Source organism: Cimex lectularius, unplaced genomic scaffold (assembly GCF_000648675.2).
Source record: "Cimex lectularius strain Harlan isolate CLEC.00 unplaced genomic scaffold, Clec_2.1 scaffold371, whole genome shotgun sequence".
Lineage (NCBI taxonomy): Eukaryota > Metazoa > Arthropoda > Insecta > Hemiptera > Cimicidae > Cimex > Cimex lectularius.
The window spans coordinates 36956-63288 of NW_019392906.1; the positions used below are offsets into that span (position 1 = coordinate 36956).

At 37.9% G+C, this 26333-nt stretch overlaps 1 protein-coding gene across 2 annotated transcripts in view; it reads left to right on the forward strand.

The window, feature by feature from the left end:
- Nucleotides 1-26333, forward strand: part of LOC106664085 (DE-cadherin) — a 278478-nt gene that overhangs the window by 32364 nt on the left and 219781 nt on the right. The window lies entirely within an intron of this gene.

Below are 26333 nucleotides of genomic sequence, written 5' to 3' on the forward strand. Positions count from 1 at the left end.
AACACGATTCAGAAACGAATCAACTGGAACCGAGTGGTCCAAGAGGACATCCTTGCGTTTTAAGAAACGGCATCAGCCAAACCCGTAGTGCTAGAGGAGGTATTCTCCGGTTCTGGTTGACCCCGCTAAACTACAAGTTCTTCTTAAAACACGAAAACAACATCCTTTAATGAAGGCGCTTGGAGTCTCTCCGTACCTACGAGGTCCTCTCAGATCCGAGGTTAGCACCAGGAATATTTTCCTTCCCCTGGGGAGGTAGTGCGAGGATCAGAAGGTCTCCAAGCAGCATAACATTATTATTAAATTGGCCTTAAGAAAAGCCATCAGGCAACCCCGGAGAAATAGAGATGGCACGCGACTCTGGTTCCGGTTGATCGGTACCCTCCACCTAAGGCGTAAGTCGTTGTCAAATTGCGTGTCTATCCTCATTTAGCAGAGCCGCTTGGAGTCTCTGGAGTTCCAACCTTAGTAGAGATGTGCTTTTTGTATCACTTCTGAGCCTTACTAGCATTGTACCATCTCGCCGGCCAGGAAATGTGACAAGTACATGCATGTAAACCTTCCTCGTTCCGTACTCGGATCAGAGGTAACGCCAGGACCACCTGTCCGAGAGTTGTTGGTTCAGTACCCCAGTATGACTGTTCCGGTCATAGAGTTAATTATTTTATTCTTGTAATTTGGTCGCAAGCGATCTTTTTTTTGTCTGTCTTGACACACCGAAGATGCCGAAATGCCTCAATGATAGATCAACCCAGCGATTGATAAACTGCCCGAAATGATCAGCAAAGACTAAATTATAGTTTCAACACCTCTTCAGACTACCGGAGAAATGTGCAGTACATGGTTATTTCAGATTCAAGTCGGTTAATTAAATTAACAAATAGACAAAAACATTTTGAAGTTGTGTTATATTCTTGTGTCAAATGTCTTAAGAGGTAATGTTTAATTGGTTTTTTAAAATTTTATTTATTAACTTTGTTTTTTGTTTTTTTAATGGCCTCTCCCCAAACGCTTCTCCCGGTATACGCTTACCATATGTCGTCTCAGGTGCAACCCGACGGGGCCATCGACATTTTCACCTGGCAGATCCCCTTTAGAAAACAGCACCTCTTTCTAATTAAACGGCAAACCCACGTCATATTTTCGAACTCATGTTAACTTTGAAATTGATTCAATTATTCTTTTCCTGACCCCCATGTATACCTCGATTGCTTGACGTTTTACTAAGCGTGGTACGAATTTCCCGATTTTTTTTTTTCTTTTTCGGAATAGTGAATTAGGGCAATGATCCCAGAGGATACATCGGGCGACCGAGCTATTGCTATTCGATTATTTGCTTAATTGGAGCACGTTAAGCAGACCGATGTAAATTCATGCCCTTGGTTAGTCACCAATTGAATCACCGGTGCTGTTATTGGGCCCTGCCGCGCCCTACACCCTATGTATGGCTCGGTAGATAATTAAAATAGAAAACTAATAACATTAACGATTGATTAAACTAATTACAAAAGTAGAATGATTTTTTAAGTAGAGAACCTGCAGTTCATTGGTGAGACTTTTTAGATTTTTGTCGAGCGGTTAATCTGTGGCTACCAAGGGATAAAACATTAAAAAAAGAAAAATGGCAGGAAGGAGGGAAAATTCAAAAGGTGGGGTTGACATGGGAAGTTAGTGTCCGAGTGGTTCGAGGTCACGATAGCTCAAGTGGTAGAGCAGTGGCGTATCTAGCCGAAGATCGTGGGTTCGAATCCCGCTCGTGCTTGACTTTTTTATCTCAACTAAAAACCTTAATTAATTAAAAAAAAAGAATTGGATATCCATGTCTTACCTTTCTATTGCCTTTTGTTCATGTAGACATGTGCATCAACCATACTGACAAGACTACGCACAATCCTTTTTAAAAAATCTTTTTTAAAACACTGCACTCACTCCATCATTCATCATTTTTAGACTACGCACAGGTCGTACAAGAAGTGTTACACTTATACACAATATACACCTTTTCAGTTGTTGAAGGCTTGACGTTAATAGGCAATATTTTGGCATATCATCGGACCTGTGCGTGGTCTTGGGACTCGGCAGCGAGCACAGATCGTTGTTCCGGTACCTCAAGGCAATAGAAATTTTTGAAAGTGTGTTTGTGTTGGGTTTATATGAATTTATTGGAATGATGTAATTTATTAGCGTGCAAGGAAGGGGTTGTCTGTATAACGTTTCGAGTGTAAAATTAGTAATAAAATTATAATGTCTCAGGGAGTGAATGTGACCAGATTTCTGTTTGTGGTGTTGTACATTTAAGTACTGTGTGTTTCATATCTATTCTGTAGTCGACAACCTGGGGTACAAATGAGATGCTTGATGCCGGCATTTTACAAAATCTACTTAGTTTTCATGTAAGAGCAGAGAGTCAGAAACAGTTCGACTCAAATTGCTGCAGTTTCTTTCAATCGGACCTTGCAAGATGCCATTTTCGTGTAGAGATGTGCATCACATATTTTATTCAAATTGACTGTACGATTTCTCAAGAATATTTGTTCCTATTTGCTCTTCGATAAAACAATAGGACAATAAAAGCCTTATAGAGGGTCGGCAAATTGAACGATTCAGTCACAGCAAAGTGACTCGTTGCATCATCTCAAGAATATTTTCGCCCGGTTGTGTCAGTTTACTTATCCCAACCCCGAATGGCCCTTTTAAATTATACTCCGTATATGAATATAGCTTTTCTTATTTATGCGTCAGGTCTCTCCTTTTTCTTGGAAAAACACTAATATTTTATCGCATGTGATCAATAAGACTAAATTAGACAAGATTTTTCCCTTGACACCTTTCATTTTTCCTTACATATTCCACTTCTACTTGACGCATACATATTTTATAAAAATAAATCCCTAGAAGACAACTTGATATTGCGATTTTATTATAGTCAATCTTTGTTTAATGAAATTTTTAGCTATTTAATAGAGCATGTATGATAATTCATAATTATCTGTCTGAGGAGTTCTGAAATGCTTCCATTAAAAATGTTCGATATCACACTCGGCATACCCAATGAGGAATCGGGAACAGGATTTGAAAAGCTCCTTGCCCAAATAGAATTTTACAACACGTGAAAGCTTTTACGCCTCCTGCTAACTGTACCAAATTTTGAAATAGAGAGTTGAAATTCATAACGCCTATCGGCCGTCGGTGGTTAGTGTCGCCTCCCTTGCTTCCCCACTCCTGTAATCAAATTAAGCCTTTTAATCCCTTGGCATCTCTTAATATGTCTATCGAAAGCCCTTTAAGATAATTAAAGAGCCCTTTTAATCCTATCAATTGACAAACTGATTTGACTAAGAAAAATAGCCTAATTTTTAACGTTCAAACGTGGTTTAATCTACTTTCTAATAATCATGCTGAACAGGCATAGGGTCACTTATTAGGCCCGTCTTCGCTCACGGGTTTGTTGAATTACTCAAACCTGCGAATGAAGACGGACCCAATAAATAACCCTATGCCGGTTCGCTTGTGTTCTCATACCAACACCCATCAACGACTCTAATTTCTAATCCTTTGGAAAATAAGGAACATCCGATACCCATGGCCCCGAGAGACGACATGAACAGGAGTCATTTCAGTCCAAACAAAATTTTCAAATAAATCTAGGCACAACGTTTAGGGCGCAAAAAGGGAAAGGCCTCTTCGTTGAGAACGTCACCATCTACTAGTCTATCTAGACTCCAGGGAGGTACGGGGCAGGAGAGTTCGGTCCTGGAACAGAAACCGCCATGAGAACATACACCAATATCTTCCAGGCTGATGTTCGTCCAATTGATAGATGTACCCATTTTAATCTGAACAAAGGGTACAAAACCAAGATCTTTGATCAAGGGCACCTAGGTACTTAGTTTCTTTGGGAACGGTTATATATTTACCTTTTAGTGTGGGTGGTTTCAGGTTTCGCTCCCTTCATCTAGTAAAAGGCACCAAATGTTTTCTTAGGTTTGACATTTCAAAACCATTTTTTCTATAAATGTTTAGGGCGTATTGAATATTATTTGACAGCGTCGTCAAATGTATCCTGTATGATTGTTACCCCTGCACAACCTATGTTTAATGATATAGTGTCCTAAGCGGTTTGATTAGGTCAACTATTATTAGGTATCATAGAAATAGTGAACGTACCCCTCCTTGAGGCATGACAATGGGTCTTTAGTCAAAGGCTAGGTTGACTTTCTCTCGATCAGGTTATGACTTCATCTTGTATAGTGGGAGCTTTTAGGTTCAGCATCATATTCGTTCCTTATAATTGTCACCAGGTCATCTACCACTAGCAACCGCAAAAAGAAGCGATAGTACACCTCTTTGCAGGCATCACTTGAAACTTTGGTCAAGGGTTATACTTAGGTATTTAGTTTCTTTGGAACAGGTTATATCTTGCTCTTTTAGAGTGGGGTGCTTTTAGGTTTAGCTTCTCTCTTCCAGTAAAAAGTACCAGATATGTTTCCTAAGGGTTGATATTTCAACACCATCTTTCTAGGCCGTATTGTTTTTGATTTGACTTTTGCCAAGGGTTATATAGTGGTGGTAACAAAGTGATGTCATACGTTTCCTGTGTGATGGTTACCAAAATCATCTGCATAACCTAAGGTTGAGTAGGCCATCTCCTAATAGGAACCATAGAAGTGGTGAAAGTATCTCTCCTTGGAGTATTGGCAGAGGCTTTGGACAAAGGCTATACCTAAGTACCTACTTTCTCTGAAGAAGGTTATGTTTGAGCTACATTTTCGCAAAATACGCCGGCCAAGTAATCGATTTTAATATCTAGGCGAAAATGTGTGTACAACAGCAACAACAAGGCATCAAGTTAGGAACAAAACAGCACATGGACTGTTATGTTAATGTCGATCATTTTCCTTGTCTTTACCCGTTGGCCGTGAAAAATTGTTGGGTCGTTGTGAAAATTATTAAAATGGAACCAAATAACGGATTTTTTTTGCGGTGTTCTTCTTGGGATTTTGACGAGAATCGGCGTCCCGACTTTTCAGGCGGACGCCGCTTATCGGCCGTGTCTCGGCTTCCTTTCTTCACGGTGATTTGGCTTTGACCTCCATTTCAAAGGAAATAGCGTCGCTGAGAAAGAAACTTCCCACCTGACTGATTACCCTATCCCTTTCCTTTGGCGTTTTAAATTCTATCGACTAAATTGGACAGACTGGGGTTCGAACTAGATTGTTTCATTCTGACTTTCCTATCGGGGAAGAAAGGTTTTGTTCATTAGAACAAGCGGACTAGTCAGAGGATCTGCAGGACCACATATATGTCCAGAACGTCTAGGATAACAAGATCAAACTCATCGTGTCAGATTGCGCCCCTAAAAAACAAAAGGAGAAGTGGACGAACTCCAGAGGCATCATCGAAAAATCCAACCCAAATATATGGTATACTGATGGCCCGAAAACCTGCGAAGGAACAGGGTCAGGTATATTCTCCGCAGATGCAAAATATGTGCAATCATGCGTATATAGGGAGTGCATCTCTCCTTTAACGCTGAAGCTATTGAATGCTTGTACCATAAAAAATAACATAATATTGGGTGCCAGGAACAAAGGAATTTTCTGGGTAACAACAAGCAGGAGAATCTGCAAGATACATAGGCTCCGAACTTATACTTGCGATAACAAGATCAAACATAGACGGGTCCATTTTGGGCCCACAAGAACAAACAGAAAAATGGACGAACTCAGGTGATAAGCTGAAAGGAGAAGAAATCAGAAGAAAATCAAACTAAACTATATGGTAGATTCAAAACCAATGGAACAATCGAGGCAGGTATATTCTGTGTTGGTCCAAAATATGAACAGTCAAACTCTTTGGAGTATTTCGCCTCGATCTGTCAAATTAAATATATGCTATCTGTGCTTTTGTCATAGTTATTTTTAAAAGAAGTTACATTGAAAAACACAAGTACTCACAAGATCAGACAGGCAGATGGCCCTAAAATCCGTAGCATATAAAAAAAGGACACACCCAAAATAGTCAGTAAATACATCCAAAATCTCAAAAACCTGAGAAAACAACCTGGCAGTGGGTTCTGGGTAATGAACAAATAGACTGGTCAGAGGATGTGCAAGACCGTATAAAGGCCCAGAATGTTTTTGATAACAATAACAAAGGTAGTCATTAGACGTGTGCGTACTAAGGGCCTTGCACCCTTTCTCAGTTTGCACCAACGTAGGACGTTCCGCTGTTCTTCCTTGCTTGCAATATCTGCAGAGGCTTGTTTCTGTTGGTCCGAGTGTATTCATATGGGGCCGGAGTCTGCAGAACCCAGTCAGCAGTCCTATCATTTTACTTCTAACACGTCCTTTAGTAGTTCTGCACTTCGTTCGTGCGATGGTTCTTTGGCGAACTTCGCATGACTATGTCCTGTAATTTAATCCCATTTAACCGGGACTGTTTGATGTATCTATTTATTTGACAGTTTAATATGCCGTTAAAAGGTTTGTAGTGGCCACTTGTAGCTACCACACGTTACCGCTAGATGCCACCACGACTTATGGAATGTTCTCGCCCTCCACTCTGCAGCCAATCAGAGTAATGCTCTTCCCTATATAAGCAGGGGCACTGCCTCGCTGGAAGCAGACTCGTCAGCTCGACGAGATCTCAACCATCAATAATGAACAGCAGACTTGTCAACCCGGCGAGATCTCACCAATCACTTATGTAACCGACATAGGCAACAACGACAGCAGACTCGTCAACCCGACGAGCCGTCACTAAAGGAACACCGTCGACGACAGCAAGTACTTGCAGCATTAGCCTGATCTCGCCTTCTAAACAGCCGACTTGGACGTAAACGCCAACTGCTGCCCCTCGGCTAATTGCTGTACTCCAATACCTTCGGCCACTGTGGATTTAACCGACTCACGGCCCCCGGACCTCAGCCAACGGTTTACTCATGGTCACAGACCACCACCAACCGCGCCACGCACACGATCTCGGCCTCGATTCATCGTCACGGTTTCTCTCAAAACAACACCGGCCCTTAAACCTCCCAGTCACTAAAAGGTTCAAGGCTGATGTGTACCCTGTTTCTTTTTATTCCGTCAAAGAGACTTAGCAGGTCGACGATGGTCCTTCGATGAACTTGGTCGCATTCCCTATCTTGGAATACAATCCCATTAAACCGAGGAATTATTCTTAATGTGTCCTTTCATGATATTTTTTTCCGGTGTGTGTTTGGTATGCCCCAAAACGGTTCAGGGCCAACCGCCTATGTAATTGAACCGAGGATTTATACTTAACCAATATTCTCATGTGCCATCAGCTTTATAAATAAATTAGAAACTGTATATAAAATACATTTTATTTGTACGATCCGGGCAATTCATAACCCCAGATGGCCTTCTGTTGAATGTTTATCGATGAAGTACTTCAAGTGTTCCTGGACCATCGATGATTAACTACATAAACAAATATATGAATTAATTAAAAAAACCAACGTCCTCTTTCCTCGATGTTACAATTCCATGCGTGGGAATATTGATCAGTTGAATTAATTATTTAAAATATCAATCCTCTTTGTTTTCGTGTTGTAACGGTTGTGTTTTCTTTGTTTGCTGAAAAATTGAAATTTATGCAATATGATTCGTCCTACTTCATATAGTCCATACCAAATTTTACCTTTTCCTTTTTCTCTATTTTTTAGTATGGAATGAATTCAGAACTCCTTTTCGGGTATATCATCCCTCTTCCTAGGCTTCGGTCGGATACACGCCTTAACCGCCAGTTTCCTATGTACCTATCCTCGTGAGAAAAATGGGAATGCGTTCAGATTGTTTCCCCCTTTTTATAAAGTAAGGTGTGTGCAGATAAAAGGTTTACTGTTCATTTCAAAAACCCCGATCGCTTATAATATCAGCTGGCACACCTTTATTGATAATGGCATGACGCATAAAGCTGTGGAAACAAGAATCAACTCATGAACGTCAAACTGATAAAAATATATCTTATTTGTTTAATTTTAATAAATTTTCTTTTGAACCAGGCTAAAATTGAATCATGCAGCTTACAACTGTCCCATCCCCAGAATTGCCATCATTACCTTATTCTCCTATTATAGCACGATCTATTTACCTTCCACCGTACTTCGAAACCTCTCACAAAAGGCCGTAGTTTTCTTAACCATAATATATAATGCCATTCTACAAACTACTTGCTTTCCTTTCGTACGGAAATATTCCGTCATTATTCTCGTTTCTAAAGCTCACAAACCTCCCAACCACATGTACTCTTACAGATCAATCAGCCTTCTTCCTTGAAAGTCCCTTTTAACGCGCTTATTATACATCCTAGATCATAAAATCATCCTTCTCAGCAATTCGGCTTCCGTCGTCATTCCACGATCCTAAAAGGTTTCATATATGTCAATACTTTGCTCTAGAAATTATATTTGGGTACGTTGGGTATGTAGCACAAGCTTTTGATAATAGATTCTGGCCGGTCATGCCTTTTTAAACTAAAACGCTTCCTACCTACTCATTAGGTAGTATCCTGATCCTATCTAACCGACCGTTGCTTCACAGTGAGTCGGAAATCAGACAGATACACCGGCATCCCACAAGAGATTTATTTACACTGCCGAACTACTTACACAAACTAATAACAACATCACCACCTACGCCGACGATACCGCAATTTTGTCCTCGCACTCGAATCCTATCCAAGCTCCAACATCCAAGAACACCTTGAGCATATCGAAGAGTGATAAAAAATTGGAGGACAAGATTGAATGAAGATTTCCATGCAGATCAAATACTTAGCACTATACATAGACAGCAAACTGACGTAGAATCCTCACATGAGACTTAAGAGACAACAAATTAACAGAAGACATACTGCGAGCACATTGGACATAAAGAGTGGGACTTATCGAAAGCTGTTTTGGCGGTCAAAGATATATACAAGACATACTGCGAGCACATTGGACATAAAGAGTGGGACTTATCGAAAGCTGTTTTGGCGGTCAAAGATATATACAAGACATACTGCGAGCACATTGGACATAAAGAGTGGGACTTTGGGGTTCCATTCATGCCATCCAGCTCTTTACTACATCACTAACCTACCTACTCAAAATGATTTTGATACTTAGGACATCAGTAGGTATGTAGTACGATACCTGGACAGCAGATTGAATTTCAACGATTTACGAGACAACTAAGCGGATGACTTGGACAACTAGGAAGATTTTTAGAACCAAAACTGCTTTGGCCGTCAAAACGCACCTAACTCTACACAAGAAAGACTTTGGACATGCAGAATGGAACTGTGTGGTTCTGCCAAGCCATACAACATCCAGTGTACCCAATCCTTCCAATCAAAAGCACTCAAACAAATCGTCAAAAATTCACCACTAACCTGATTATTCATAACGACCTCAACCTTCCTTTCGTCTGAGGTGATCCGATCCTGCTTCCAAAAGTGCCACACCAAGCATTCGATCCATCCCAATCAAACTGCCCACGCTTTGTCTACACATTCGCATACCGAGAACCCGCCACGTCGCCTTTATCAACGATTCCGTCGAAACCTACTAGCTCCTTAATCCCCAATGCCTTACCTTTGTTGTATAAACCAAAATTTTGTTCATCCACTATCATTTCTATCTATATCGTATGAAGAAACTGTGAAAAACATTTCGTTACGGAAATGGAAGAGATATGCGTTTTCCAAGTTATGATGACCGTTGGGCGAAAAGTTGACATCAAATTTACAGAAGGCGAATAGGGAGTAATTTTCATTCCCAACTAAAAAATAAACGCCTAAATGATAACCGTTTTCATGTGAAAAATGTGCTCATAAATAGAAGTATTTTGCGTCACTCTGAGCTCATTTCCTGAGCTCTCTTAACAAATCAAAATCTCAATTCCGTGTCCTACTTTTTTACATACATATAAAAATAATAAAGTACCTGACATTTTTTTTCTATTCACTTAGCTGATTGGAAACACCAGTTTGAGTGAGTAATTTAGGCTACTTTTTGGCCGTTAGTCATTGATGAGTTGTCAACACATTCATTGGAGCTGGCGCGATAATAGATCAAAACTAAACCAATACCACTTGGTCCGGTTCAAAACCCTCGCTTTTTTTAAATTTCCCCTTTTTTTTAACACGGATGCTGATTGACTGTCTATGGGGGGAGGGGTAAAATCGGCCAAATTTGGATTTTGAAGTGTCCATCGCCTGTGGTATATATTTTCCCCTCGGTTGTTATCGGATTTCGAGTCGATTTGTAGAGGTTTGACGATGTTGCTTCTTTCTGTTTTCCATTTTGTTCCCTCTCCTCACCTACTACCGATACAATTTCCCGTCGACCTACCTCGCCGATTTTCATCATATCTCCCGCGGCTGTTTTACTGAGGATGAATCACCAGCCCTTACAAAATTACACTTTTACCCGACGATCGCCCTCTCATCAAATTACACTTTCTCTTTCATCTGGGCTCCCTTTTTTATTATCTGTTCATAAATCATAAGCAAAACGACCGGTTTGTTTAACTGGCGGAAGTTCAAGAAAATGGAATTATGGATCGAGTTAACCATCGTGTTGATCTAGGATGAAAGAGGCGGTATCTCTGATTTATTGAAGTTTATCAATTATTTATAGGAAGCCATGGGCTTGTACGCAGATAGAGAAATATCGTGTTAAAGGAAAAAGGAAATTCTTTACGGGTTTCGTGTTTTCATTCCTCACTGAACGAGTTTTTCCCTTCCATGGCAACTCTTTTACATTTGTGTCACACGAAAACGGATGTTTCATCGTCTCCGCTATTGAATATCTCCAATATTCGCTCATTGTCGCTTCAAGCCAGTTTGGTTTCGCTTAACACCTCCGTATACGCCCCACTTTCATTTAGTTTTTCATATTTGCACGGAATCTCGTCTTCACCGAAGGTGCAATAAAATTTCATATCCCAAGAGGCTACGATGTTAAGTTTTTTTTCTAGGGTCGGCAAATTACATACGACATAGCTAGTCCTCTCTTTGCTTGTCGTTTCCTGTCTTCCTCACGTTTTAATACGAAAATTTCTTCTTTAGCGTATTGCTAACCTCCCCGTAAGTCAATTGTTGTTAAAATAACACACACATACACACAAAAACACACGTAAAATGGAGACAGGTCTGGTTAGCAATCAGACGACTACCCCAGCGTATTCCGCGGGGTGATTGTGCGTATGCACCTTTATTCACGCAAATAAATTACTTTAAAGACCCTACTTTATTCACACTGCTCCAGAGTTTTCTATATTTCATTGGGGAAGAAGTCCTTCCATTCACTCTAATAAATTACATTCACACTAGCTCAGAATACTTGATGTTCCTCGGGGTCTATCCATCCAAGATGAGACATTCTTGCTAATAAATGACATTCAAAGCCCACACTTAATCCACTCCCATCGGGATAATTGGGGAAAAGCCGCTCCATTCGCGCTAATAAATTACGTTCGCACATTCGACTTCGGTCACATTACCCCCAGGGAACACGATATGCCTCGGTGAAATTGGAACTAAGCCGGTCCATTCACTCTAATATATTACATTGACATTACCTCAGAGTACTCAGCAGAGTATTGTATTTTCTGGTACTGCAAACCTTTCAAAAACAGCGAATCAATTAGTCTGTGTGTTACTCACGAAACAAGACGATTATGGTTATCACATTTCATTGTGGAAGAAGTAGCCTTAAACTTGTCGAGATAAGGCACACAAACGACCGAAGTTCAAATATAAGCCTTTCCACCAAAGACGGTCCGGATCACATGCTATCTGAACGATTCGTCATCAATTTTTAGGTTGTGAGCCAATTCCGATTGCTTAATCGCTGTACAGAAAAAAAATATTGCACCCTCAGTGCAATACTTTAGTAAACTACTGTGCAAACCAAAAAATAAAAATAAATAAATAAAAAAAATGAGTTGAGATTTTTCCTGATTACCTTTGGAGTTATTTGGGTCACCGATCGTTGCTTCACAGTTCTTCACCTACCATTTAACGTATTCAATAACGCACTGATTGGTTGTGAAATTCGGAATGAGTTTGCACAACAGTTCCCGTTTAAAAAACATTACTGTCTTTTGTTTCTCAACCAGACCTTGTTATCACTGCAATTGTTGATAAATCGCTTCTTGCAATGTTAGCATTTAACATTTCTGTTTAATTAGAGTTTTAGGTAAAAAAAGTAATAATAACAAGGTAGCTCAACTCCCCTGAAGTATAGGGTCAGCACATCGGAGAATGATAACCCTTTCATGTCAAAATCCAACAAATTAGACAAAATAAATGATATTTTGTCAAAGGAAAATTTACCCAGGAAGGTTTTGTTTCTAAATTTAAACATGATGTTATTCTGCTTAATGTTTCATCTGTATTTTACAGGAAAAGTCTATTATGATTTATGAGTCATAAGTCAGGTATATTCTATAAAAAAAAGCTTGGCATTTTATTAAGATTAAAACTAAAGGAAGCCTTTTTATATGGTTTTTCATTTTTTTCCTTCGTTTGTGATGCAGTGACCTCAATTTTTGAGAAATCCATTCTTAGTCGATCACAGAATAGCTCGAGGTCCTAATTGAAATCCTCTGAAATGTTACTAACTCCACGTTTGTTATTTTAATTGATCAAAATGTCAAAATATATTCCTCTGGGCTTAAGTACTTTAAACCAAATAGTAAAGTTGAACGAAAATAATTTTTTCATTTAAAAACAGTGAAGGTTATTTTCAGTATCTGTTTTCTAAAAAAATATTTGATAAACCTTTTGGTTCTTCTTCTAAAAAATGAACTCGAGATCGCAAGATCAGCTAAAACTCGTCGAAATACATCTTAAAACTTACTTGGATCTTACAATCGGTTGAAAAAGAACTTGGGAGTGCATACTTGCAACCTAAAGGTTGCTTTATGCGGGCGCTGAATGTTCCGACTGAAAAACCAGCTCAGAACAGCGTCATGTGGGGATGATAAAGGAATATTAGGAAGTTGGGGTTCGGTTTCGCTAGCGAAGAATTGTTCAACCATTACCAAGAGTTCTGATTGATTGTAGATCACTCTACTAGGTTTGCCTGTTTGAACGCGATGCTGCTTACGCCAACTTCAGTACGAGAATTAAAGTATGTTAAAATCACAATTTCTTGTCACGTAAAGTCCTACATCCCGGAATGGCGAAAAGAAAGAGATGAAACTACTTGTAAACTTCTCAGACGCGGTTCCTGTTCCGATGGGATTTTTGACGAATTGCTTTCCCCAAGTTTGCATAGGCTGTCGGGATGTCATTTACTGCTTGTTCTCAGTCTCCTTAACGTTGTTATTGTCGTGTCTTTATTTTCCACCGACAGTTTAACAGATCCTTTGAAGTGCAGTGGAAAGTTCATGGTAAAACTTCCGCGACTGTAAGAAATGAGTTTGAAATTTGTTTCTGCAGGGTGAGTAAAGAGAACGTGAGGTTCTGATCGGGGTGGGAACTGCACACCCGTCCAATTTAATTTAGTTTGACGATGTTCCCAAGTGTCGAAAATTATAAAACGAGGTTAAGGCAGGGAGAAAATTACTAGAGGGTCTATCCATTCTTCAAGAAGGTGAGTATAAATGGTAAAGTAAACGCAGAATTTTACGGCGCCGCATTTTACGGCTTTAATTCTGTTTCTACGGTGCCGAGAGTTCATTAGGGAACGACGAACGAAATTGAAGAATTTCTTATTCTTCATCAGCACGTGTGATATTGTCGGAGATAAGAAGTAAAACGCTAATGTGCTCCTTTATACAGGAATTAAAAGCCGTTAAATCCAAGGAAAGCTCTATTACTCGTCTTATAGCCGTTTGAAAAGTAAGTGCACATGTTTCTGTCATTACTAAAAGATTAAAGTTGGGCCATTGCAAGGGGATTATTAAAGAGAGTGTGCCCAGGCATTTAGAACGGACAAAGGGCTGGAACCCGCATAATCTAAGGTTGGCACAAAAACAACCTGTTCCGCCCTTGCCTCTTTGTCCGAAACTTGACTGGATTTTTGCTTATCTCAAAACCTCCACAGCAAACTTGAATAATAGAATAGCCTACAAGAAAAATAATATAAGAAAAATATGTTTTACGATGTCTTAAACCGGTTGAAAAACATACCTTTGAACTTTTCTCGGGGGTCTTCATGCCCTCGGATGGGAAAGAAAAGTTTAAATAATTTCAAAACTAATAATTGAATTAATTTTACTGAATACTTGTTATTGATATCACTTCTCGCTGTCTACCGGCAATTGCATCTTTTGCCATATACAATAATTTATCTTCTTACTTATTTACATGCTATTCACTCAATTGGGATGTTGGAGTTTTCGATATTCCTACATCACCCTTTACGTACCTCTTATACAACTAACCTAATTGAGGATCGATGGGGTACTTCTCGCCATAGACCCTCGTACACTATATTTTTTACGCTAAAAAATACATTCACTCTCAACACATACTAGGGGACACAAAAATGACTGTGCTACACTGAGAGCTAAGAAAAAGTGGCCACCCTGAACATTTTAAATTTTTCGTTAGACAATCCTCCAATTAAGTTACAACACAATATTTGGTCCGTTTTGAAGGATTAGTGGTAAATAAAACACTGAGAAAATCAATTAGGTTTTGTAAATAAATGTTTGAATAGTCAATTTCTATCTTGTTGGTTTATTGTAAAGCTTCTTTTCTAAGGTTCCGGTGGTTTGATTTTTTTTTAAGTTGTACCATTTTTTGTTTGAGTGGTGGTTTGAAGTGATACAGATTCGGCTTGAATCCATAGCACTGTTGGAAAATGAAGTCAACCGTATGTGGCCAGTGTGTTAAAATTTCCAGAACAACTGTCCGAAGGGTCTTCCATCGCTTCCCAGATACTGGAGTTTACTCAAGGTGTGGATCAGGTCGCCATCGCGTCTCATCTCAGAAAGGTCGTCGTTTTTACGCTAATAAATACATTCAGTCATACATTGTTTCGAATGTGCTCCGTAATCGTCATTCCACCGCTGTTGAGATGAAGTGACCATTGTTTTCCCTCCATTTTTAGTCAAAAATTAATTTTCATTATATATATAAATTTTTTATGTTTAAGTTAATTGCTTAAGTCTTACTTTACTGAAATTAATGAAGATTTTAAGCCCATTAAAAAAAATGGAAATACCGTGTGTGACAGAGCCTTCCTGTTAACTGGATTCTCCAAAATCCCCTGACTTTCTCAAAAACTACCCAACCGAAAACAATTAAACAGGACATTTTTTCGGCAGATTCATCCAATCCAGCCGATTTAGTGAAAAATGGCGAAAATAATTTTATAATCGTTCAGGAAATCTTAGATATTGCAAAAATCACATGTTAAATCAAATAAAACAAAATACTTCCTTGCTTTTAAATAAAAAATGAATACTTAATTAACGTAAATTATTATTGAATGAGTCGGAGTGTACGAATCATTGATAGTGGTTTCTTCACTGCTGATGGCGAGTGACTTCGCCAGAGACTGACCTAGTAGAGTGTAGTTCCTCATATCATCAACTGGCGATCATTTAACAAGTATTAGAACTACTAGTAATTTAAATATTTTCTCCTCACAAACACAAATAAACGCTGGCATTACATATTTATTCCGATTTAATGAAAATAAAATCCATTTACGTCGAAAAGCTATTAGACGGTTTGCGGATCGTGGTGAAAGTTTACTTTTTTATTTACCTTAAATCCGATTCGATGTTGGTTGAAAAATGGTGATTTTTAAGGTGATTGCCCATTAACTCGCGGCCCTCTTTATAAAGGACACTTTCATCTTTCGTTATAACAATTTTTCACATCTCAAGACGGTAGGGAGGTGCTGGATGTAATAAAATCGGTTGATTTTTTTCTCTTTTATTCAGCAGTGTTTACTAGACAAATCATGCTGTAGTTTAACCGCAGTTTGCTAAATTAACGGTTAACGCTGAAAACTTAGCGCATAAATATCAATGCTCGTACTGATAGGGTTTGTAAGAACAGGCGAGTAGGATAAAAAAGTAGTAACCACAAGTTGCGTTTTTTTCGGTTATAATCCTATGTCATGATTCATTAATTAGGCCTTTGTTAAACTCTTGCACAACTTTCTCCCCTTTGGTGGGTGGAGCTTTGCCCAAAATTTATTTGCTGCTTTGCCCAGTACGTTTTATTGTTTATCTTGGTCAAATATTAAGGCTAGGGATTAGGAAAGGCTCGGCAGTTGAAATTTCCCCGCTTTTTATATAGAAAAAAAAACTTAATTTTCACGGTGATACCCGTTCGAAAACCCGATTCGAACAAGTGATAAAGTTTATTTTTTATTCCCTTTGTTTTCCCCGTTGTAGAATTTTGTTTTTTGAAGTTTTATTACAGCATCCGACCGATTTATTACAGCAGAGGGAAACTGCGACACGGGAGAGCCGAGTGGGTAAATTAGTTTACAACAGTACAAAGTTGCCCTGGGAAAAGAAGGGTGAGAGGGACCGTGGTGCCCGGCTCGGATCAGCAACCTCCTTCAAACCGCTTGATGACAATTAGGACGTAATCGAAAATTCATGTGGAAATTTGGGGCTTCGCCACTTAACCGACAATGTTGTCGAAAGAAACCGAAACCTCGTTTCACTGCTGCGTGTCTTTGCTCTCCAACGCGTGCCATAGTTTCAACTAGTCCTCTTATTTCTCTTTCTCTCTTTCTTTTTCTCTTATTTCTCTTTCCCAAGCTGCCGGGTGCTCTATGACATTCCACCTACTGATCTGAAATCATTCAGTTATCCTCGCTATTTATATTGTATAGCCGGAGAACCGAAGCGGACATGGTCTCACAGATCTAGGAGGCACTGCAAACAATCTTAATATACATAATTTCAAGTCAGGCGCAAATGGCAGAGAAAGCCATTCATTAATAACCACACCTTTGATGATGATTGCATTACAATTTTAAAATGAGAACCTCATCAAAAATTAAACGATATTGTTCACTCTCAAGTTTTTTAAACTAAAGTTTCAATATGTGAATATGATAGGGCATGAAACCACCAATGAACAATGCCATATTCTAAAACAAAGTTGTACTAAGTTTAAATTTTTAAATAGTGCAAAATAATATAATAAACATAAATTTATTAAAACTTTTTCCACTCAAACCTGGAAAAACATATCGTTACGATAGCTTGGTTGCTATAGCACAAAGGATTTCTGGGTAATGAACTAGCAGTCTGACCAGAGATCTGCAAATAAAAATTGTTCAGCGTAAGGTGCTATCCTAAAATATGAGCAATTAAACTCATTAGAGAAGTGCACCGCTGTCTATCAAGCTGAATTTACTCTATCAATGCCTTGTGGTTTAGAAAATTTAAAAAAAGTGACATGATCAGACAAGCTGCCGTAAAACACTAGCACGTAAATGCATCCGAAATCTCCAAAGCCTAATAATAAAACACAACAATCTTACAATATCTTAAGTGCCACGAAAAGAGTTCTGGCTAGAGGTGTACCTGCAAGACCGTAGTCCAAGAACCTATACGTGGGATAATTAGATCAAAAAGACTCCTTTCGAGCTCTCAAGAGGTATCAGACACAGTAATGATTAAAGAGCTTTCAACTAAACTGACAAGCACAAAAGTTAAGTAAAGCTCAGGGGAGTGATAGGTCCTATATAAAGGTTACTGTCTCCCTACACAACATGGTTATGCAAGGACTTGGCTGTTATCTTCGAATACGACCTATTAATGAAGGCAAAACCTAAGATTGTAGGCCTGGGAAAAATTTTTGCAGTCAAAAATGACAATTCAATCATTTTTTAAAAGAAGGATCGAGTCAGTTGAACGGTAGTAAAAAACTAGGAAATTCACAATAAGCCTGGTAAGGCTGGTATACCAAACCACCGCTTCGTAATATTCTTTTATCATCAATTCATCATTATCATTTCTATTGAAGATTTTCTGAGCTGTTTATTAATTCGGTCTAGGGTTCACATGCAATTGCCAATGTTGCACCATTCATTGCCCACAAAATGCGTACAAACGTTTAGGCTGCAAGGTGTGTATTACAAGGTTTTTTTTCCCTTCCAAATGTATAATCTAAGATTGTAATTTCCGAGACGTACTTCGACAAGTTTTAGCTGATTTTGTGCTCTAGGGTTCATTTGGAAGAAGGAAAACCAAAAAAGGTTTTTGGTTTGATCCGATGACGTCGATGGAAAAAGGCCAGTTCCATCAATTCTATGTTTATTTGTGATGTCTAATTTTGTAATTATTCTCTAATCAACCCTCATCAGGACACCATATGGAGAATATCCATTGCCTCGGAAGTACAGCTTTGAATAATAGACTATTCGGTTGCAAGCTGTTCTCAAGGGGTTCTTTTAAAACCAATTCCAAGTCTTTCTTCGACGAGTTTTAGCTGATTTTGTACTCTAAGAGTTCATTTGGAAGAAGAAGAACCAAAGTCAGTTTTTAACGTCATTCGATGACAGCACAGCTCATGGAAAAAGGGCACATAGTTTTACAAATTGTATAGGATTTGAGAAGCCATCGTAGAAAATCCGAAATTAAAATTTTTAGAGTCTCCAGGGTTCTTTTTCAACCAATTTTATGGGCCATATAAATACTTTGGATTAAATTCTTGTTTCTGAAATATTAAATGGAGAATATCCATCAGTCAAGAAGGATGACTTTTATCCTAGACTGTTTATGGAAGGAGTTCTGAAGGTGTTCTTAAAACCTCCATTTTTGGATGGGCTCGACCATTCCCAGTGTTTGCAAACTTAATTTAGGTATAAAGCTCCGAGTAAAAAGTTAAAATTAATACGTCGTCTCTTCCACCTTTTCCCAACGAACAGACAAGATAATTTCAAAATTTGATTAGACCTTTTACCCTAGAGCTTATTTCATATGCAACGGTAGTCAAATTAGTCCGAGATACTTGAAATCGCTTGAAGCAGAACTAGATTGATTATATAAAAAAAAATATATCTTGCATTGTATAAATTCACTTTTCCACATCCAAAATGTAAACGTAATATGTAAACAATGTTTGTAAATCCCAGGCCCTGAAGATGATCTCAATAAAGATCGAAACGTTGGCACGATAAAGAAAATGCTTTTCTGAAACCTACATCACACCAAACCGTATCTCACGATTTCTAAATAAATATTAACTGTGTTGACTGTTTAAATTCGATCCAGAACGTTACCAATTCGGGAAAAACTTTCTGCACCACTTAGAAGCGATCATTATTGTCTTAAACTGAAACTTTAAGGTTTTAGTTTGATTATTATTATTGTTTATATTAATTATGTCTTATTGAGCTTTAAGTATTCGAACTGTGTACAAAAGGGGTTGCATGAGCGGGATTCTGTGTGAATGGATACGCCCGCCTGTTAAATATATTCCGGGGGCGAGTCGAGTTCTACTACGTTTACTCTTTTGTGATGATGATGAAGACAACGAAGACGAAGGATGAAGGAGGAGGGACCACTTGACCTTGAAGCGTTACAGCTGCGGTCAACCGAGCGACGACACCGTAGCCAACTCGGGGTCAACAACATGCCTAGTTCGACTTGGACGTTTGAGAAACCTTTTGTCGCCACCATTCCTCCCCCCATTCTTTTCCATTCTCCGTCGCTTTCATTTCACTCGAGGCAAATCTCGCCTGACCGATCCTCAGACCTCTGGATCGTCCTGTATTCTTGATGTTTTTTTGACCAAGATGATCATGATGAATAATGAGAAACAATGACAATTTGCTTAAAACCTTGAGTTCTTGGTTGTAATACCTATTCCAATTATAGGTTTCTGAATTTAAAAAAAGAACCAATAAGCCGATAATGCGATTTCTGTTCACAGAAGAAAGTTAATGACACCCCTCTCGCGAGGCAGGGAATGCTGCGTTTATTTTCCCACTTTTTTTTCTCCTTGAAGAATGGATTACGTAATTTTCCCGGGGCTTTTCCTCGTTTTCTAATTTTGGACGCCTGAGGCATATATCGTCGTGCCGAAATCAATTTATGTTAAACGGGTGGTGTTCATCATAGGTGAGAATCGAGGAAGGCGAACGTCGAAAACCGTTGACAATCAGATCCGTACTCGTGATAAATTGATAATCTCCGTTTTTATTATCTTCATTCTGCATATCAAATTCTATCGGACTGCCCGGTGGAAAAAAACAAAACAAATCATTTGGATATAAACAACGGATGAAGCGAACCAACACCCACCTACCGGCAAATCGAAAAAATGACATGTAAAGTAATAGTAATTGATAGCTTTTTTTCCGTCAAATTAACCCTTTTTACTTCCATATTAACGCGTTTTAGCTTCAAATTAGCCATTTTTAACTTCAAATTCACCATTTCTGTAAAGCATTGAAAAAGAAAACAAACTTAGAGATGGTATGAAATAATAAGCATGTAAAGTAAAATCCCTGTACATTGCTAATTTTTTTTTTTAAATAGAAAATAATAGTTGACATGTTAAAAATGTCTTAAAAGACCATAGGAAAAACAAGTACAGTTCAAATATAGAAAAAATAAATTATTTCTTCTTTTAAATTGGGATAATGATATATTGAAAACAATTTGGTTATAAATTAATTCGCGTTTTTTTGAAAGTATAATAAATTATTTTATAGATCAATTATTTTATATTTTAATTTTGTATTCGAATTAATAAGAGAATCATTTGTTTTGTTGTTTTAGTTATCCATAATTTTATATAATTTCTAATTTTAATCGTAATTGTACAGTAATGATACAGTTTTTATAACGGTTTAAAGAAATGATTAAATAAAAGTTAAAAACAGTTCATTTTAAAGTAGAAAGGGTTAATTTGAAATTAAAAATAAAAGGTTAATTTGAAAGTAAAAATGTTTCATTTGAAGTTAAAAAGCCTTAATTTGAAATTTAAAGAATGGTTCATTTGACTGAAAACTATAAGAACCAAAATACTCAGGTATTTTACTTTTCATCCTATTTTTTTAAATGCTTAAAAAAAATATAATTTTTAATTAACAGAGTTAATTTGAAATTAATAAAGGTTATTTTGAAGTTATAACGCGCTCAATTTATGCTCAAAATTTAATTTGATATAAAAGAGTGTTAATTTAAGTTAAAATGGGTCATTTAATTAAATTAAAAAGGACTGACTGATTGGTAGAAAAAAGCTAAATAAGAACCACTTTTAAATTTTGTAACAATCCTCAAATGATTATAAAAAACGACCTTTTTTATCCTTTTTTTTATACTATTTTAATTTTAATGTATTTAGTACTTTACGGTCTTCAAGAGCCCAATTATTTTATATTGAAGAAATACTCTCAGATACACACCAATTTTATTTTATATGCTTATATTTCATGATCTTGTGAAGAAAATGCAAGGAAGACGTAAGGGTCTGCGATAGCTGAGAGGGCGTCATGCTGTTAGGACCCCCGCGATCGCGGGTTCAATCCCCCCCCCCCAAAAAAAAAAAAATCTGTCCATTATCGACGCTAAAATGAATAATTAAGTGAACCTTAAACCCGACTGTCTCTGCACAACTTTGTTCGTGTGTTTAAAATGAGAAATGTGTAGAGATTAGTGACCGTTAATCGCTAGTTATTCAGATATCGTGAGATGCGGTCGGGTGTGATGTAGGTTTCAGAAAAACATTTTCTTTATCGTGCCAACGTTTCGATCTTTTATTGAGATCATCTTCAGGGCTCAATAAAAGATCGAAACGTTGGCACGATAAAGAAAATGTTTTTCTGAAACCTACATCACACCCGACCGCATCTCACGATATCTGAATAACTTTAAAATGAGAGATGAAATAGAAACAATTTTTTTTTCATTTTTATTACCGATTAGACTCGCTTACAGATTAGCGTTCTGTTAGGCTTATAGGCTTATAGCAGACCACCTCCAGACCAGGAGGACTGATTGTTTTCTGTCTGGCCAGATCTTAAAATGTGCCAAGTGTAAATTCTCAGGAAAAATTGATAAGATAAAAATTTAAATTTTATAGAAGCATGTTTTCCCTGCATATCGATTATGAGAGAATTTGTAGGGGATGAAAACCCTGTTATCTTTTTTGTTAAATATTTACACATAAAGATAATTAAAGTCAATAAAAACGTTTTAAGAATAGAAAGTTTTCGTCTTTCATCTGTATCATAAGATTTATTGTGATTTACAGTGGTAACATGAATGCGCCCTCAATTTCTGACGGGGGTCCTTTGGATCCTTTATCATTAAACCGTTTTTTTTTTCTTTCTGGCAAGAAAAATACACATTTCTCGTAACCACGGTTTAATTTGAGTTACATTATTACACGGTTTTACATCCCACCTTCGGTTAAAACACTAAGTAATAAGAGTTTAACGATATGATTAATTGCGTAAATATACGCTGCGGTCGGAAAAGGGCCACCCCTTTTCCATTTAGGGCCGCAAGGATAATTAACATGGAATAATTTACATACACGATAATCTTTCATGACAAAGGCATCTAATTTATAAGGATCCCACTGAGAGAAGGTGAATCGAGAATTTTAAGTCCGCCTGACCCTCTAGGATTAATTTCAACTTTATTATCTTCGTTAGTGGGCTACCCACGATTTTGCCGAATTTACCCAACTCGCGGGTCGAATAAAACTGACCTCCACGCTTTTACAATGAACCGAGCTCATTTATCCTGCTCTCCTTCACATCATCCAACGGCCCTCTTTAAATTTAAATGAGGCAATATTTTGAAACGAAATTAAGCTCGATTAAGCGAGAGAACAATCCCATACGGGGCGATAGTCAATTGAAGGACACCCATAGGAGAGTACTAACGGAATTTTGTAGGAAGTTAAATAAAGAAATAAATTTATGAAGAAAGGATGAGATTTTTTCACTATAACAAATTAAATTCATACATGCGTTCACCCTATTCCTCGATAATCCTGGAATACCTGGGGGACATGCGCTGCCCCCTATTCACGCTAATAATTTCATTCACACTTTCATGTGCATTACCCACAGTACTCGATATTCCTTGGTATAATTGGTGATAACCCCTGCCATTCGCGCTAATAAATGACATATACACTATCCCAAAGTACTCCTTATTTTTCGGAGAAATTGGATATAAGCCCCTTTCCATTCGCGCTGATAAGTTATATTTACACACCACATAACATTTACACTATCCCAGACTACTCCATATTCCTCGGGATACTTGGCGATATGCCCCTTAATTCACGCTAATAAATTATATTCACTCTACCCCCGATTCCTCCATCGTCCTTTATATATTTGTATTTATATGACTAATTAAGAGTCGATTGGAATACTCAATGTTCCACTGACACCCCTTTATCATTATACATCCGCATTATACATCATAAATACAAAGTCGATTGGGTAACCAATATTCTCACACTACACATTTATGCAAATAAATTCATTAAGAAAAAACAGCCCTGTTTCCTCCGTATATCCGAACTAAATAATCTCTACAATGTTTAAAAATGTGTGGTGATTAGTGACCGTTAATCGATATTTATTTAGAAATCGTGAGATGCGGTCTGGTGTGATGTAGGTTTCAGAAAAACATTTTCTTTATCGTGCCAACGTTTCGATCTTTATTGAGATCATCTTCAGGGCTCAAAGTGTTTGTCTTCTGTGCAATTGTGTCATTCTTGCGTGTCGTGGGCATTGTCGACACGACACGTAAGAATGACACAATTATACAGAAGACAAACACTTTGAGCCCTGAAGATGATCTCAATAAAGATCGAAACGTTGGCACGATAAAGAAAATGTTTTTCTGAAACCTACATCACACCAGACCGCATCTCACAATTAAAAAATAAATAAATAAAAACTCTACAACGATCATGTACGATTCTCATGTCGGATGGCAATCTTACAAGCTCTCTTTTTGGAATGGCACGTTCAATTATGTTCAATCGAGCAACCTTTTACATGGGTTGTCCGTGTGTCAACCTCGCATAGCTTATTCCATGATGATGATCCATTCTTCTTCTTTAATTCAGATCCTCCGAATACCACCCATAGACGTGTACTCTTTATACGTGAGAGAGCAATTAGAGATAAGCCCCTCCATTCTCGCTAATAAATTACAATACACAACAGAAATCATTCAAACTACCCCAGAGTACTTGTTATTCCTCGGGGAAAAGCCTCTTCATTCACGCTAATAAATACTGTCGTTCCAATGAATAACACATATCACATGATGAAGGTAAAAAATCTACATATAATTCACTTATTTATGTTCCTGAGATATTGGATCAGCGATCTCTGCATGCTGCCGTGCCTCAAGTCCTTTCGTTTCCTATTTTTTCAGACTTTGGCATGTTACCAGTGTCTTCAGATTTTACAGAATACATTTTCCAGAGTAAAAAAAAATTCAATATAAATTACTGAAACAAAAGGTTAAGTCAGGATAAAAAGAAACAGGGAATTTCAATTTGGCAAAGCAATAAAGTTACCATGAATCACTTCGGAGGCGTGAGGGTTTCCAATCAAGAGAATTCACTTAAAAACGCTCCATACCATTGTAAAGAAAATAGAACATTTGCACTTTGTCTTATCGCCGAAATGTCATGCTGTCAGTTTGAATGCAAACGGAGCTTTCTCAGAAATTCCGCTCGATCGGCGTTGTCGCCATCTTTGTATATTAAACAGGTCTCCATGGTTGTCACTATACACGCGTTTGACGAAGTAAACGTCGAAATAAATAATTAAATATGTAACTTAAAAAGTGGCATCGACAAAAGTATATGAAACGATTGACGTTAAAAATTCGATCATTGTTCAATGTAAGGTATAACCCCAAAATACCAATCAAACTCATTAGAGTATACTTCGAGAAGTTGCACTAACAAAAAATCCTGATAAGAAAAGTCAGCCATACAGTCAGTTAATTCGTCCAAAATTCGGGAAAACACAGCAACCTGGCAATTTCTTGGTTACCTGGACAAAATTGAGTTCTGAGTTATGAAAAAAAAATTCCTGCGGAGGATCTACAAGAACATATATAAATAGACCCAGAACCTATAGTTGTGATAACAAGAACAAACATAGATTTCTCTCGAGACCTCCAGATGATCATGGAATTCAGTTATGCTTTAACGAGATTTAGTTGCCTTTTTTGCTCTAAAGTTCATTACAAAGAAGAACCATGAAAAGTGTTTGGTTTTATCCGGTGACTGTAGTGTGAATGGAAAAAGGGCAGTTCAATAAAAGTTATGCCAATTGATTTGAGAAACCATCGCACGTAAATTTTTTGATTATTATCTAATCAGCCCTCATGTGTTCTTAACGGAAAAAGGCCATGCTATCCTAGTGTTAAAGAAAGGGATCGTTTACTATGGATTTTTCCCAGATGTTCGTTCGGTACATTTTCAACTTTACTGTGAACTTGGAAAGAATTTGAGAACCGTCAACGAGAACCACCATGTCTGGCCTGGTTTACAATCTTTTTTTAGCGACGAGAGTATTTCTACTATGAGGTTATTTGAACCCGGTGTTTTTGAAAAAAGCCCATTACTTACGTATGTCGGGTTCGACTCTGGGACATTTACCTTATGGTGATGAGCGCCGTGTCAAGGCCTAAATGCCATAGGGCCCACCGACACCCCTTATCTGCAACCTTTACAAGACCATTACAACCGTCTTCACCTCATCATCATTGGTTGCGTGTAACCCAGGTACTCCGGCCTTCTCCAAAGTAACAGCTGTTGAGCTGTCGGTACAAGTGAGGTAGTGGTTCGTTGAGTGCCAAAGAGGGTTTCCAGCGTTACAGCTTATGAGTTTGACCCAAATGGTCGGTTGATTCTAGGCTTTATTGAATAAAGGAATCGAGTATTATCCTTTAAGACAATTCTCGACTTGTCATGGAATTTTACCAACACCTTCTCATCTCCACCCTATATCCCAGTCCTGGCCCCTTCAGACTACCGTATTTTTTGGGCAATGGTTCGCTTTTTTCGAGCTATACCTTTAGGGGCTTCAACAGCTGGCTATTACAAAGGAACTTCCTCCCATGTTAAAAATATTATACATATACAAAAGTTTAATTTATCTTTTAAAACGTTCGTCTTTATCGGCTCACTCCAATATTGTATATTCTTCTTTATATTTAGTTTTTCTTAAAGTGCGGATGTAATAAGACAGTACTATAAAAAATAAGGGAGGAGGGAAGGAAAATAGCAACATCCACGTGAGTAAATAACAGCAGGAGAGGTGGCCAGGTGACCCAACCCCTTTGATCCTCGCCCTAATGAAACAGGAAAAGGCCTATGTA